Consider the following 18,415-nt stretch of genomic DNA (forward strand, 5'->3'; position numbering starts at 1 on the left):
GTCTTTACCTGACATAACTTGCCTGAATACCCAATTTGGGATAGAGGTGGGGAATTTCAGTTAAAAGGTCCCACACGAGCCAAACTTTTAAAAGTTAACTTAAATGAATTTTTAAAGTAAACATGCTGGATACTGGATTTAAACCTCAAGTCCTTTCAATTTCTCAACCCAATCTCTCTGTAAACTATTTTTTCTTTTTCATTCTTTATTGCTGCTACTCATTATCTATCACCCGGGCTACTTAGCAGTTTCCTAAATTATTTTTCTGCCCATAATATTTATCCATCCATTTACTACTCTTTCTTTTTTTGTGTGGGGGAGGGACTAGAATTCAAAAATTTATTGTGTCGTTCATTTGTGTAACAATTAGTCCTCACAGATTTGATGAGCAGATTCTTAACCACCTTATGAATTCTCCAGATAATGGTGAATTGAGGAGGAGACAAAGGGGCCTTTTAGAGTATGAGCTAAGGAGATGGCTTTATTCCCAAGGACTCTGCAGAAACCTAGAAAAGACTTGCTCAGACCTCTGAAACCGTGCACAAAGCAGACAGACCACTAGTGAGGACTGGCGTCTGTTCTTAGCCCTACTACGAAGCACATTAGCCCAAACCAAGAATTCTAGAGAATATGTTATGAAATTTTGCTGACCTCCTATCTACCTTCAACATCATCCTTTTCATTTAGCGAACACTATTACGTTCCAGGAATTGTTCTAAGACATTTATATACGTTATCTTATTGAATGCTCAAACTATTCCTAGGAGTTGATACTATTATTATTTCTATTTTATGCATGACTAAACTAAAGCCAAGTTTGACTCCATAGCCTATCTTTTTTCCCCCTAATTTTATTACATTGTCTAAGGCAACAAATTAGTAAATTGTCCCAGGAAGAGTCATTAATTCTGAGAGTATTTATTACACAAAACCAAAAATCAAGTTTGTCTTCAACTCAGTTTCATGATATTTTAATCAATCATATACTTGCCTAGAGTTGGGAGGATGGAAAACTATTATTGTATAAAAAAGAATCTTCCAGTTTAAACTCTATAGCCTTTCCTCCAGTCAACATTCCCAAGCAAAATCATGAGCAAAGAACATCTCATTTGAGTAATTTGTGAAATCTTTAACAGAGATTCATATAATGAATATAATTTTCTTTAAAAATAACTTAGTTTGAAATTGACCTCAATGCATTTAGTCTTGCAGACATAGTGAATTTGGTTTGACATATGTTATCTTATTCCCAGGAAATGGTTCATATCTTCTATACTCTATCCGTGAGAACAAGAAGACAGAAAAACTAAAGGGTACATGGGAGGAAAGGATAAGTGGGACAGAAAGTTAGAGATGGGTGTAGACTGGAATTCAAAATCCTGTTACCCTAATATTATTAAAATCACTATTCTTCTTGAATAATGCATTACCATAATGCTCATGAAAACATAATAAATAGCTCCAGAGTAACTTGTAAAAGCACATCTACAAAAGTAATGTACTCTGTAATGATGACAGATCTCATCGCCATCAGTCACGTGGCGTGTTCATGAAGGACATCCAAGTTTGAATTAGCTTATTCTAAACGGCTTTAGAATCAATTTAAGCTAAACGCGACACTTCGTAGAATTGTTTGGATGGCCGCTAGGAATAATAACTCATAGAGCAGAATCACCGAGAGAGTATTGTTCATTAAAGGACACTGATTCTGATAGGAATCAGGAAACAATCTGAAAACGGGACAAGGAAAAAAGGACAAATCACTTGCAAATACTGTACAGGGGTAACAATTTGTTGTTCCTTCATTGTAGGAAATTACAGGCATCAACTTCCCATACGAAAGAAAATAATTACCACTCTAAATAATCACACACAGACACACCCGTTCATTGTATTCATAATAAATGTGACTGCATACAGACCTACTGCATGTGAGCTCTGTAAGCATAAGTACTGTATTATATTCATGCTTATATTAATCATGATGCTTTGGACAATAATATGCTTCCTGATGAAGACATCACATGTGAAAAAGTCTTAGCATGCAGAAAGGGTAAAAGTCAAATTGTCGTTCCACCACTAGTTACTAGAAATACGGCTTTGGACAAGTTATTTCACTTCCCGGTCTTAATTTGTAAAAATGTCATAGTAGTTGGGAACAAAAAAGAAGAAAGTGAATGGAACAATATCTGCTTTAATCAGTTCTATATAAATTAAGACAGTAGATGGAAAATAATTATGCTTAAAGATCAAAAGTATATACATGTGAGTATGCTTAGTGTCCTGAATCAGCCTGACTAGCCTCCAGTTTTCACTATGTATGAACTGTGTAAATAGAACAACTTAATTTCTCTAAGGCCTACTTTTCCCCATCTGTAAAATGAGCATACTAATACTAGCTATCTAATTTTGTATGTGTGTGTGAAGTGATTGATGTACATGCCATCTTCATCCTAAATAACTCCAATTTTTTGAAACTCTATAGTAACTGTTGAGTTCAAGAAACGTTTTAAAAGCACCTGTGAGAGAGTTCATGCATGAGGAAATAAACCTCTTAAATTCAGGAGATGCTTAATAAATAGATCAGATGCCAGGGGAAAAAGATGAAAAGATTTTGTGGTTGCCTTGTAGAAGCTCAGAGTTTACTGGGAGATCTGGTATGTAATAGTACAATAATTTAAAAAAATATTCATGACCAAATTGCTATGGTTGACAGAGGACTTTTGAGGGGGATGTAATTAAAGACTAGGTATTTTCAAGGCAGGGAATAGAGTTCAGAAGCATTCAGAGGAGAACATGTGTTACAAGGAGACAGCATCGTGATGTGAGCAGTTTGGGAAATACCCTGGTGTTCTGGTGAGCTTGGAAAAGTGGGTTTGACTAGATAGGTGTATGTGAGTGGTACTGAGAATTAGGTTGGAGCAGGCTTTAAGGGGTATCTGTGTGCCGATGAGTGCACGCGTTAAAAACACTTACCGTGAGATCTAGCCTCCTAAATTTGTGTGTTGAGTATAGTATTGTAGGCACCATGTTGTTGAGAAGGCATCTAGAACTTATTCATCTCGCATAACTGAAAGCGTATACCCCTGGCACAACATCTCCTCATTCCTCCCCCACCTCCCAGCCCCTGGCAACCACCATTCTCCTCTCTGCTTCTATGAATTTGACTATTTCAGATAATCTCATGTAAGTGGAATCATATAGTATATGTCCTTCTGTGACTAGCTTAGCTCATTTAGCATAAAGTCCTCAAGATTCACCCATATGCATATGGCAAGATTTCCCTTTTTTTAGGGCTGAATAATATTTGGTTGTATGTGAATACCATATTTTCTTTATCCATTCATCAGCTGAAGGGCATTAGGTCGTTTCCAATTCTTGGCTATTGTGAATAGAATGTAAAATGGCGAAAGCACTATCGAAGGCAGTATGAAGGTTTCTCAAAAAATTAAAAATAGAAGATTTTGTTAAGGAGCTTTTATGCTGTTATGTTCTCTGTGGCTTTCTCTTCATCTGTTGAGTGAGAGCAAGAGAAAAGTAGAGAGTGGACGAGGGAGACAGCGATAACAAAGAGACAGGGTGATGAGGGGGGAGAAACAGAGCGTGATTGAATGAATAATACCTAATTCATATTTGGATCTTCACTGTACTAAGCACATCAGGTGTCTGAGTTCAAGCTGCTGCTGAACTTCTTATTAGCCGTGGGAATGCAGACAAGTCTCACAGTCTCTGTGCTTTTGTTTACCAACCCCTAGTGAGGATATAACAATTGTACTATGTGCTCTTTGGATGATCACATGAGATCAACCCAGTACATTACTTCTGCGATGCAACTGAGTGTTTACAGGGTCTTTTGTCACATGTTATTATTATTCTACACCTGCTTGGGTATATTTTGTAATGGCAGAGACCAGCCAAAATATCTATCAAAGGTTTCCTTTTTTCCTGCATGAGGAGTTAAAATATGACCACTGAGATTACCTGCGGAGACAAATCAAAACGAATATTTACTTAGGCTAGTAATGATCAATGTCTTCTGAGTAATATGGAAATTGAGTTCAACACAAGAAATAAAGCTGAGGCTCTGAAACTAAACAAAACAGTATCACCTAATGTACTCCCCCACATAACTGCTTGTCTTCTGCTGCAACTTGCACAATACACGGATCATTTATGTGCACTTATACATTTTACTGTTGACTGCGTGACTGTACAACACGTCGGGGAAAAGGAAGCCCCAGTAATAAGAATTCATCAAACATCCACAATTGCTCCTTTTTTACAAAAAAGCCTCCAAGGAGAGCCTTAACACCAAATCCATTTATGAGCTGTCAGAAACTGTCAAAGACAAAGCCTGGAAACTGGAATTGGGGCTGAGTTCAGCTCTTACCTCAGCTGCAGGGGTCTTAAGCAAATTGCTTCATAAAATCTCAAGAGGAAAGAGCAGGACAAGGAGAGTGTTATCACCCACATTCCCACAGAGGAGTTAAAGAACTCCTGGAAAAGGTCATCGGTCTCACACTGTGAAGCAACGAGCTCTTAGAGATAAAAGATAGACTGGGTAGATTTGCTTCAAACCTCCCTTTGGGGAGCATGATCCTTAATGAGGCCCCAAAACCAAAGGCTCCAGAAGATTTTGAAGATGGACTGAAATCAGATAGGTAATGGCCCCAGAGCACAGTTGTTTACTGTTTTTTTTTCTTCTACTTATTCACAGGGAACCAGTACGGTATTATTGAGTATTACTGTTAAAATTACTGGATAAAGATACCAGTGTGTCTCCTGCCGCTGACCTATTAAATTGTATGTGCTCTGAAAGGCTGCCCAAAATTCAGTCCTGAGCCACTTCAGTTTAGACAGTTTCAAGGCACAGGAAGAACAATGGAGGCTTTACTTTTGCTGATTCTTTCATATGAAAAAATTCTTTCATAAGTTGGACACCAGTGAATAAGTTACTCATCCTGCTAAAATACGTTATATATCATAGAGCTTTGTTAACACCACCAGGAAGGTGAAATACAAAAGGACATAAGAAGGGGTGCTTTTTCTTTGTTATGTTTTCATTTATCTTGTGCCTGGTGCTCTATAAATAAATGAACGCATTAATATCAGGCATTATGCTTATTTTTTTAAATGTGTGTTAATTAAAAAAACATTTTGGTTGTCAGTAAATTCTTAACAATAAAACTAATTTTTTCTTTTTTTGAATATTATATTTAGTAACAATCAAGGTTAACAGACAAAATTCACAATATAATGATTTTTGAGTCATAAGGCAGCAAACAGTGAAGGACTGTGATCTGTGAAAGAGAGAAAAAAAATGAGATCTGCTTTAAGATTACCTGGGTTTGATGCCTGGGAAGAGTTTCCAGCTATAGTGCAGTAAGAGGAAACTCAAAACCCCGAATATTCTCTGAGCTGTGGAGATGCAGCTGAGAGACTGGGGAGACCAAGACAGATGGAATATACGCAAAGCAGAGTATTGGAGGGAAGAGATCTGCAAAGACAGAGAATCCTGAAGATCTGCAAAGGGTTCAAGAATTTAGCAGGATCTCATAGAACATGTGTGCAAGGGTTTTACTCAAATACAAGGAAAAGTATTTGAAAGGATTAGAAGAAACTTATATGGTACACACACAGAGTCAGAAATAGTGCCTGCTACAAAATTAGAAAAACTTTGTAATTCACTGGGTATTGGTAGAAAGATCATGCCTCAGTAGTGGGGATTCTTCTAGTCTCTCTTAGCAAGCAGAACAAGAAAATGAATACGTACACACTAACCCAGATGTATGCACATAACCATAAATATTTCTGTACTTAACCATTGTAATCTGTAGTAAGCTAACAATGAGTATAGGGAGTTTCCAACGTTAATTCATTACCACATAAGTCATTCTAGTCTCCTCCCCTTGATTGTCTGCAACCTCCCACTCCAACAGTGGGAAACCTGGCTGGCACCATATAACATCTAATTTCCTTGTTAAATTCTGTTATATACGTAGCATTTCAGAATTGTTAACTGTATCCTCATAGGTAAATTTTTATCACCTGGAATACAATGCTTCTATACTTTTAACCTGAGTCTATATATTTGAAGTACATTTTTTATAGACAACATATATTTTGAACATTTAAAAAAAATCTATTCTAACAATCTTTGACTTTTAGTTCAAGGATTTAGACCCTTCACATTTAAAGTGATTATCAGTATAGTCAAATTAATATCTACCATGTTTATAACTAGCATTTACTAATTGCATTTCTTCTTTGTTTATTTTCTCCTCTTTTTCTTCCTTTTCTGCTTTGAGAATTGCATGATTCTATTTTATCTCCTCTCTTAGCACATCAATTACATTTCTTTTTTCCCCAAACTTTTTGTTGTTTCATTAGAGTTACCATATACATTTTTAACTAATCTAAGTCCAACTGCAAATAACACCATACTGTTTCAAATGAAATGCAGGTACCTTATAACAGAGCATTTCCACCATTCTACCTGATAGTTCCCTGTGATTTGCTAAGATTTATTTAACTTACCCATATTCTGCAATTACCCAAAACATTGTTATTCTTATATCTTTAAGCAATCATATTTTAGATCTGTTAAGGAGAGAAAAAAATGAATATTTTATTTTATATTCATTTATTTCTTCTCTAACACTCTCCCTTTATTTATGTAGGTCCAAGTTTCTGACCTGTATAATTTTCTATTGCCTGAAAAACTTTTAACATTTATTGCAGGTAAATTCTGCTGGCAATGAAGTAGTGAATATAGTTTTTCTGGATATAGAATTCCATGTTGGTGTTTTTCCAAACTTTAAATATGTTATTTTACTCTGTTTGCACGATATCTGTAATTCTTGCCCTTGTTCCTCTATAAATAAGGAGTTACACTCACTCACGCATCCCTGATTTCTTTCAAGATTTTCTCTTTTGTTGTCTGCAGTTTGAATATGATCTATCTAGGTGTATATATATGTATGTATGTGTGTGTGTGTGTGTGTGTGTATATATACATATATATATATATATATATATATATATATATGGCATTTATCCTGGTATTGTTTCTAAACTTTCTAAACTTTTTTTTTCACTTGAGTTTGAAAAGCTCTTATTGATCTATCTCCAAGCGCACTGATTCTTTCCTAGGTAATGTTAAGTCTACTGATAAACCAATTGAAAGCGTTCTTTATTTCTTTTAGTGCTTTTGGTTTTTAACATTTCCTTTTGATACTTTCTTTTTATCTGTCTTATATTTTCCACCTGTTCTTGAATATTGCCTACTTTTGCCATTATAACACTTAATGTATTAATTATAGTTATTTTTAAATTCTCTACCTGATTATTCTAACGTTATGTCATATCAGAGTCTGGTTCTGAGGCTTGCTTGCTGCAACTATAAGTGGCAGAGGCTTACAAGACTTCTTTCTTGTCTTTTGGCCTCCTTTCTGTGTGTGTGTGTGTGTGTGTGTGTGTGTGAGAGAGAGAGAGAGAGAGAGAGAGAGAGACAGAGAGACAGAGAGACAGGGAGAGACAGAGAGGAAACCACACATATTGTATTAGGAAGTGGGAACTGAAGTAAATAGGCCTTTAACGTGAGGATTTATGTATTTATGTTAATATGGCTGTAAGTTGGGCTGTCTGCTATAGCTATAAGTGACAGATGCTTCAAATCTCTTATGTGCTTACTTTTATCCCTATTCTTGATTGTGGACTTCCTTAAGTTCTCCTCCTAGAGAGATTCTGTGTCTTGCGGCTCTATCACCCCGTTATTGTACGGAAGCCAGGCTGGTGTGCTGGTAAAGAGTGGGGATCAGTAGCATTCTGTAAGCCTCCAATTAAGTCTCAGTTCTTTAATGTACCTGTGTCTCAGGGTATGACCTTCACAATGCTTCTACAGTGTTACAGGTTTTGGTTTGTTTGTTTTCCTTGCTCCCTACTCCCTTCCCTGGCCACAGTGTCTCCAACATAGCTTCTTGAAGCCCTGACACTTGTTGACCGGTTTCCCCTGTTTGATGAGACAGGAAAGCCAGAGGCGTCTGGACTGGGAGGAAATACACTTCCCCAGCTGAGATACTACTCTGGCAAAGTCTTTCAGCTGGAGAGTCAGCCGTTGTTGTGGAGAAAGATCTGAGTATATTTTACAAGGATTACTCTTCCCATCATGGTGCCAGAACCATAAGGGATTCTTTCCTGGTTCTTCACTGTGAGAACCTGGGGCAGTTCCGGGAGATAAAATCCACAGAAGTGCGTAAGTTGTTCTAAAACTGTGGTCCCCAGGAGGTTCTCACTATCACCCTAGTCCACATTCAGCCTCCAGCAACTGTTTAAAATTACCATTTAAATCATCTTACCATTTTATGGTTCCAGCAACTTCTGATCTAGGTAAGCAGATATCAGTTGCTATATCTCTCTGAATATTCTATCCCTCCATATTTCAGGGTAGCAGTTTGCCCTGTGATGGGGCCAGTAAAAGTCACTGGATTTCAGTTTGTCCAGGTTTTCTTGTTGTAAGGATGGGAGTGAAGACATCTATTCTTTATATGTTGGAGCTGAAAATGAAGTCTCCCTTTTTTTCTTAAGATTCTTATTCTTGGTATAAAGTTCTACATTGACAGACTTTTTCTTTCTTTCATTTCCACACCTTTATAAACATACTCTGATAAAAACATTGATCTAAAAATTGTGATTGCTTATTTCCCAAATCAATAACCACCCTGTGGAAAGAAGAAGAGGGGACAAGGAAATGTTTCTTCACCATTTACGACTAATTTATATGCCTTTTGAGTCACCAATTTCTGTACTCCATATAGAGACATTTAATGAACTGGATGTCTGACATAACATTTTCAGAGGCATAAGAAAAACAAGAAAAAAAAACATTGTGCTGGAGCAAAATTTTCAAAAGTGTCAAAAGACTGTAGGAGACGTGGCAAAAAAGAGAGAAACCAAAGAGAAATGGTTTCTCTGCCAATTGACAGGAGGTGGCTCTGGATGTCTAAGAGTTCCCAGGTAATTGGTGTGGAATAGTAGACTAGTGGAGAATTTACATCCAAATCCCCTAATATCACAGTGCCTTCCATGGGATTCCTCAGACACCAGGGAGGTTTTTGAGTCACTGAATGTTTTCTTTTGCTCTTGTTTTGTTTAGTGTTATTTTTAATAGACTCTTTAACCACTTAATTACTTTATTAATAATATGTTACAGGGGTTAGGGAATATACTCTGAGCCATATGGAAAGAGCTTATAACTGTCAATATGTCTTTTGGCAAAAAGTAGGGAACGCTGTGATTGTGCTGGTTGCTCTGTGTACATTCAGAAGTACTAGAACAATTTTTACTTCTTTTGTACTAGGAGACAGTACAAAATCCACGGTTTATTTCATATTTTTAATGACGTTTTTTCTCGTCAGTGGTACATCAGATAGTCACAAATCAAGCGAAGTTACATGTTAACACTCCCAATTACATCTCAAGAAAAAAATTAAAAGAGTGTACATCGAAGTGGGTGTGAATGTATGTGAGTGTGTTTCAGATGGTAACGCATGTTAAGACAGCTCTGAAAGGTGTCTAAATGCGTTGCATGGCATAGTAGTAAGAATAGTTACAGCTATATTGATTTTTTTAGAAAAATGACACAATTAATAAAGCGCACGACCAAGAAATTAAGACATGAGTTAACTTACCACCCCACTCCCCAATTTCACATGTGACAAAACTGTACTAAACTTTTAAAATTTTGGCCCTGTCTGCTTCATCTGTGTATATCAATACACAGGAAAAATACTCGATAAGAATTAATTCAGCGAACTGCAGTCCTGATCACACATACGATTGTGAAGCCTTTCACTTGAATTTGGCAGTCTGGCTTATAAGTCTCTTCCTGCCACTGTACCAAATTTACATAATATCTGACTCCCTGCTTCACTTCCTGTTTCCTGTCTCTCATTAATGGACTGTTAGTAACAATGCCCCTTAGAGCTTCTTTAATGAAAAAATGGAAGACCTCATCCAAGGCTACAAAACAGGAAAATGATAGAATGCCTAGACATTCAGGGGAAGGTAAATGATGGATGCCTTTGTTGGTTTATATATTAATTCAGGTAAATCATGGAACTTCTAGTTGGCTTAGGGAACCCCCCAATGCATCCTCTTTCCACCTGATAATATGATCTCCCTGCTTTTGAGCACATTTTTAGATTATTCAGTGTTTGTTGCTACTGATATTTCATAATATTTAAAAGTATACCCCTTCCTTAAATTTCTACTTCTATTTTTCAATTAAATCCATATATTAAAAAAATTTTAAACTAATCATTGGGGCTTTGCTGGTGGTGCAGTGGTTAGGAATCTGCCTGCCAAAGAAGGGGTCATGGGTTCGGGCCCTGGACCGGGAAGATCCCACATGCCGTGGACCAACTAAGCCTGTGCACCACAACTACTGACTCGTGCACCTAGAGCCCATGCTCTGCAACAAGAGAAGCCACTGAAATGAGAAGACCAGGCACAGCGATGAAGAGTAGCCCCCACTCACGGCAACTAGAGAAAGCCTGCGCGCAGCAACAAAGACCCAACGCAGCCAAAAATAAATAAATAAATAAATAAAATAAATTTTAAAAATAATCCTTAAGTTAGAAATTTGGAGCTTTCAGATGAAATTAAGTATATTTGGAAATCTGCAGAAGAAACATTATAATTTGCCCATTAAATTATAAATCAAATGGTGATTTCATTTAGAAATACAAATCCTGTTAATATTTCTGGAAGCTAGCAAGTTCATAAAATTAAGTTTAGGATACACTGTAAAAATGTGTTGTCAATTTTTTTTTTTTTTAGTCAGGCTCTTACAACTCAATTAGGAAGATTAACTATACAAAAGGATTTATTAGACAATGACCACATTCTTACCAATCCCAGATGACTTTCTCAAAATATCAATAAGCTATTTAAGAAAATACCCTGAACTCTTTTATTATCTATGTCAAAAAAAAAAAAAAAAGACTAAACATTTCAGGTCAATTTCATTCTAGATTTTCCAAATGAGTAAGTGGAAAAAGAAAATATAGAATCTGATATTAGACATAACATATATTGAGTCTTAGCTTTTCCATTTAAATTCAAGGGGGGAAAAAGACCTATACTCTTTAACTCAGGACTCTAAGTCTAAAAAACAGAAATATAATAGTTTCTGTCACAAAAGGTAGTTGCAGTCATGAAATGTAATAACGTATGCCAAACTCTTTTTCTATTGCCTTGTACAGACTGGCCATCTCATATACTGATTTAACCATTTGAACACTAATTCATTCTTTACTACTGGGGATACAGTAGTAAAGAAATCAGTTAAAAATCCTGCTCTCAAAGAGGTTCCATTCTAGAGGAGAGACGAGTGATAAATAATATAAATACGTAAAAGGTATATTGTGTTAGATAGTGATAAGCATGTAGAAGAAAACACAAAGCAAGGAAGGGCAACATGAAATTCCAGGGTAGGGCCAGATAAAATACAAGATGACAATTAAATCTGAGTTTCCAATAGACAACACTTTTTCTTTAAGTGTAAGTATGTTTTATGCAATATTTCCTATGCAATGTTAGGGCATACTTATACCAAAACATTATTCATTGTTCACCTGAAATTAAAAATAAACTGTGCATTCAATTCTTTTCTAAATCTGGAAACCCTAGAAGTAATAGAAATTTTAAATGAAACTGCAAGAGAAGGTGACTTTTGAGTGAATCCCTGAAAGAAATGAGGGAGCCAGGTAAGCATATCAGGGGAAGAACATTCTGAAAAAAGGAAAGAGCAAGTGCCAAAACCCCGAGCTTGGAGTATGCTGGGTTGGAACATGGTGGCCAATATGGCTAGAGCTGGAAGAATAACTCTAGGAGGAGAAAAGGTCACAGATAACAGGGTATATGAAGCAACAAGGCTTTGTAGGCCAGAGAAAGGATTTTGTCTTTTATTCTGAGTGAGATGGAAAGCCACTGAAGGGTTTTGCACAGAGAACTGGCACAATATTTCTCATGGTTTAATGGGATTACTTTGGCTGCTGTGTTCAGAGTGTACTACAGGAAAACAAACAAATCAGATGGGAGGTTCTTATAATAATTCAAGCAGGAGATGGTGATGGCTACAGCTGGAATGGTGGCAGTTGGGGTAATGACAAGTGGTCAACATCTGGATATATTTTGAAGGCAGATGTGACAGCATTTGTAGTAGGCTGAATATTGAAACTGAGACAGAGACAGAGTACAGAATGACCCCAAGATTTCTGATGGGAGCATCTCATCTTTATTTCATCCAATTTTTGTTATACTTGGTGGAAGCCCAATGCTATGCATTATTTGATAAATAAAAACTATAATGGCTTTATATGTTTGTGTATTTTTATAGGAGAAAGGATTTTGTTTTTTCATGAGGAAGTAAACAAGAAAAGAAAGTTGGTTTGGGAAGAATGGAATGATGGGAAAAGCATTTTTAAGTCTTTGCCACAAAACCCGTTGCAGAGCAAGAGAGACCACTTTTCAGTACATATACAAACTCAGTACTGTAGTCAATAATATGAGAGAAATAGAGTTAAAAGCAAGTGCTGCTGCTGAATCTCTCCTTTTACTTCAATTTCAGCTTACTTTAATTTCTTTGATGGGTGGGGGGAACCCTCTTTGGAATATGGGACCAATGTTGCCTTCAAAACAAAGGTAAAAGCACTCATCATGAGAGGCATGATTTCCCCGCCACAAAAGTTTTGTTTTTATTTTGGTAGAACTAGTCTTTTGCTTTAAGGAAGATGAAAGGAATATTTCAAAGACTGTTCTAAGAGATCTAAGGGATCTACTGTTTAAGGGGACTAGGAGTATTGATACAATGGGCTGAAATAAAGAAAGCTTTCAATTGGTTTACCGGTAGACTTAACATTACCTAGGAAAGAATCAGTGCGCTTGGAGATAGATCAATAAGAGCTTTTCAAACTCAAGTGAAAAAAAAGTTTAGAAAGTTTAGAAACAATAGCAGGATAAATGCTCTCTCTCTCTCTCTCTCTCTCTCTCTCTATATATATATACACACACATACACACACACACACACACACATACACCTAGATAGATCATATTCAAACTGCAGACAACAAAAGACAAAGAGAAAATCTTGAAAGAAATCAGGGGTGTGTGAGTGAGTGTAACTCCTTATTTATAGAGGAACAAGGGCAAGAATTACAGACATTGTGCAAACAAAAAGAGAGTAGAATAACATATTTAAAGTTTGGAAAAACACCAACATGGAATTCTATATCCAGTAAAACTATATTCACTAGTTCATTGCCAGCAGAATTTACCTGCAATAAATGTTAAAAGTTTTTCAGGCGATAGAAAATTATACAGGTCAGAAACTTGGACCTACATAAATAAAGGGAGAGTGTTAGAGAAGAAATAAATGAATGTAAAATAAAATATTCATTTTTTTCTCTCCTTAACAGATCTAAAATATGATTGCTTAAAGATATAAGAATAACAATGGTTTGGGTAATTGCAGAATATGGGTAAGTTAAATAAATCTTTGTGACCAGCACAGGGAGATCAGCTCAGTGCTTTGTGATCACCTAGAGGGGTGGGATAGGGAGGATGGGAGGGAGGGAGACGCAAGAGGGAAGAGATATGGGAACATATGTATAACTGATTCACTTTGTTATAAAGCAGAAACTAACACACCATTGTAAAGCAATTATACTCCAATAAAGATGTAAAAAAATAAATAAAAAACAAAAAAACCCCCACAAGTAATATGCCATCTATTACTCTTATTACTTATAACAAAAGTAATTCCATGTATTTTAGGGTTTATCGTTTCAAAGCATGAATTTTTAAAGATATATGAAATCAGAATCAAAATAACTTTGATAAAATCTAAGTGCACCAGAGATATAAATCCTCTAAAGCAAAGGTCTGGACTTCACAACACATGTTTAAACATTAAGGAATGGATACGTGTGTGTGCGACTTTGTGTGTGGTTAGACAAGATATATTTCCTAAATAATAGTGAACGGTCATGAATTAGATAATCATAATTCCTTGAAAAAATTTTCTCCTATTAATCATTTAAAAGTTGCCAAAAACTACATGTATCTCTTGAATTTATTAGTAACCTCCATTTTTATAATTAAAATGCTTTTTAATTATATAATTTTTATCTCTGTCCTAGATTCAATGAAGAAATACAAAGGAAAATGATAAATGACAGTGATATTGAGACTTTTAATCCTAGCCCTAATATATTTGCAACATGTAGTATTTATAACATGAAACATTATGGCATATTTTGATTTTACTTGGTAGTCTCTTTTGCATCCTTGTCACATTAATTTGACTGAATTGCATGTTTTATGACAATCCATATAGTATAGAAATTCAATCATGTTTATTACTGAATTAAAAAGAAATGAATGTTGAAGTTAAATTGGCTAAGGGAAATATGCATACTCTAATTGAGACATACATTAAAAGGTTATTAAAGAAAAATCAATATTAATTTCTTTCTGAGTTTGAAATTTTAAGGAAATTGAATAAATATCATCTTGTTAGAGTTATTAATTTTTAGGTATTATTAGTGCAAAGGTTCTGAGTCAAATAGATCTATTTTCATATTAAGCAGCATATTTTAGCTTCTCTGAGACTCGTTTCCTCATTTATAAATTTAAGGAAAAGCTTCTACCATCAAATAATTTTTTTAACATCTTTATTGGAGTATAATTGCTTTACAATGGTGTGTTTCTGCTTTATAACAAAGTGAATCAGTTATACATATACATATGTCCCCATATCTCTTCCCTTCTGCATCTCTCTCCCTCCCACCCTCCCTATCCCATGCCTCTAGGTGGTCACAAAGCACCAGGCTCATCTCCCTGTGCTATGAGGCTGCTTCCCACTAGCTATCTATTTTACGTTTGGTAGTGTATATATATCCATGCCACTCTCTTTGTCCCAACTTACCCTTCCCCCTCCCCGTATCCTCAAGTCCATTCTCTAGTAGGTCTGCGTCTTTATTCCCATCTTGCCCCTAGGTTCTTCATGACCATTTTAATTATTTATTTTTTAGATCCCATATATATGTGTTAGCATATGGTATTTCTTTTTCTCTTTCTGACTTTATTTATAATGTGATATCCCTACACCTGATTCTGACAGACATAACCTACTGACTTAATTTTAGGAAATGCTGTTATAACAAACACAGATATCGCTTGTAATGATTATAACTGCTTGATTTTCTTTGAAGCAGTGCAGAGAGGGGATGAAGGTGGGGGAGAGTTTTTTTTAAGACAAATTATAGATATCATTGTTCTTAAAAGACAGTTTTCCTTCCAGGAGAAGTGCAAACGTTATTTTTTCACTTATATTTTGAGATTAATTATGCTATTGCCTCAGATGAAAGTTAATAAGAATGATTATTTCTTATATAAGCATTTCCTGGCACCCTGCTCAATGATAATTTTTTTTGTCTGAACCATTCCATTCCCTTCACCTTTGTAACCTACAGCAGGTAGTTAAAACCTATAATTACAGCTCCATCAGTAAAGAACATTCAAATTCATCCCACTCCTTACCAAATTCTAAATGTGATCTCTTTGGTTTCCTATGGTTGCTTGGTTACACCTCCTGTTTGTCCAAATGAATTCTGATTAAAGCAGTACCATGTAAGCATGCTCAGCTATCTGAAAGAAAGACCTTTAGCCATGTGAGTGCATATCCTACCCCTCATTTTGTTTTCAAAACTAGAAGATGAAATAAACTTCTATGTCTTTTTCAGTTTCATTGAATACCAAAAATAGAAATTCTTATCCTGTGAGTCTAGAAATATAATTGATAAAAGACACGTTGTATCCTATCTTCCCCTTCCATTCTGTCATGTCTCCTTCATCTCCCTCTTTCCTTCCCTCTTCTCTCCTTTTTGCCTATCCCCTTCACCTCCATCATAATTGCCAGCAGCAGTAGCAGCTGTTGTTGTGTTGTTTATTTCATATATGCACTAGTTTTCTCACATTAAGCTCAAGATAATAATAAGACCAACTTCATAGTACTACTGTGAGGTCTAAATGAGTCAATATACACCCTGTACTTAGAATGGTGCAACATAACAAGTATGCAATCAGTACTGCCATTGTAATTACTTTCATTATCACAACATCTACTACTCCTATCCTATACTTCTCCTATTTACTGAGAATATGCGACATGTGTGCCATGTGCGCACAAGTAACTGATTTCTACATTATCTTATTTAATCATCAAAAGAATTCTGTGATGACATAGCAAACAAACTTATGGTTATCAAAGGGGAAAGGGGGTGGGGGAGGGATAAATTAGGAGTTTGAGATTAGCAGATATAAACTATTATACATAAAAGAGATACACAGGGCTTCCCTGGTAGCACAGTGGTTGAGAGTCCGCCTGCCCATGCAGGGGACACGGGTTCGTGCCCCGGTCTGGGAAGATCCCACATGCCGCGGAGCGGCTGGGCCTGTAAACCATGGCCGCTGAGCCTGCGCGTCCGGAGCCTGTGCTCCGCAATGGAAGAGGCCACAACAGTGAGGCCCGCGTATCAAAAAAAAAAAAAAAAAAGAAAAAAGAACAAAAGAGATACACAACAAGGTCCTACTGTATAGGACAGTGAACTGTATTCAATATCCTGTAGTAAACCATAATGGAAAAGTATATATATATATATATATATATATATATATATATATATATATATACACACACACACACACACACACACATATATAAAGTAAATCACTTTGCTGTATACCAGAAACTAACAGAACACTGTAAATCAACTATACTTCAATAAACAAATTCTGATAATTAATTAATTAATTTAAATTTTTAGTGAAAAAATTAAAGCTGAAACCCTATAAGTTAAGTAATGTTGTGTTCTCATGCAGTGACCCAGCTAAGCTGATGCTGCCCATGTGCCTCTCAGGACCAGTGGAAAATGAGGGCACTGCCTGAACTGGTGAACCTGAATAAGAATCTACAAGTCAGAGGTGGATCCTCTCCAACTCATGTCAAAAGCTCCATAGTGAGCCAGCCCCATTCTCCTGTTTGCAGGGACTGAGAAGTTCTTGGAAAGAGAAGCAGGAAAACGGGAGTCTGCGGGGTATGAACTCATTGGGAAGGTGGTATCTCAGAGAGCTCTGTCTCTGCTCAGAGGATAGACTGGTATCTTGTTAACAAGATGAGCATGCTGACCATCAACAGGCTTGTGATTAATTCTGCAGCTGAACTGCGGGACTGTGTATGCCCTTGTATATAAGCTCTCAGTGCTAAGGGATTCCCACTACCTTTGGCTTCAGGACATTCACCTTCTAACATCTGGCAAAAAGGTTCTAAGCATAAATGAGCAAAAAGAACCAGACTAAAAGAAAATGAAATAACATATACCTTCTTTTTTCCCTCCTCCTGCTGCAAAACCAGTATACTGATCCTTAATGAAACCCAGTTTCTTTGTTCACAGAACAATGGAGGCTTTCTGATAGGAGGATACTCAAAGGATCATGCTAAACCTTGCTAGGAGGTCCAATTTTACTAGCTAAGCCAGGGATCACAAGTAATTAATGGCAGAATTGAGACTGGAATCCAGATCAATCTGATTTTTAATTTGTTCACTCTTTTATCCCTTTATATATATATATTTTTTTTTTTTTTCCTTCATTCTGGTTGTATCCAAAACACACTGCCTCACACCACATTCACATACACTGCCCTTCTGTAGCACTGTACTCCTTATCCCATCAGAGATTTCGGGGGTGACTTGCTGTTCCCCATCCACCTAGTAAAGGTGGCAATGAAGAATGGAAAATGGATGATTATTCTGTTAGCTGTTGCAGATTGTTATCCAATAAACTGCTCCAAAGCTTAATGGATGAAAACTACAACCAGTTTATTTCATCTAAATTTTTCAAGAATTAATACAAGACACAGGAAGATGATTCTTTACTTCCCATGGCATCAACCAGCATCACTCAAGGGCTGGTAGGTGAATGGACAAGAGAGTTGAAGATTACTTCACTCACGCACCTAGCACTTTGGCCGGGATCACTGGAAAGCCTGACTCATCTGGATTCTTCTCTACATAATCTGAGGGCCTCTACACAAAGTCTCTTTAGCATAAAGTCTCAGTACTCCTGAAAGAATGTTTTAAGAAACCCGGATAGAAGCCAGTCTTCTCATGACCTAGCCTAGAATGTCCCAGAGTGTCATTTCTGCAATGTTATAATGACAAAGCAAGTTACAAGTCCAGTTCAGATTTAAGGGTAGGGGTAGCAGACACCACATGTCAATGGGAAGATTAACAACAACAACAAAAAAATGCATCCATCTTTTATTCATTACAGTCCTCCTTATGGCCACA

The sequence above is a fragment of the Stenella coeruleoalba genome (genome assembly GCF_951394435.1).
Source record: "Stenella coeruleoalba genome assembly, chromosome: 20".
Classification (NCBI taxonomy): domain Eukaryota; kingdom Metazoa; phylum Chordata; class Mammalia; order Artiodactyla; family Delphinidae; genus Stenella; species Stenella coeruleoalba.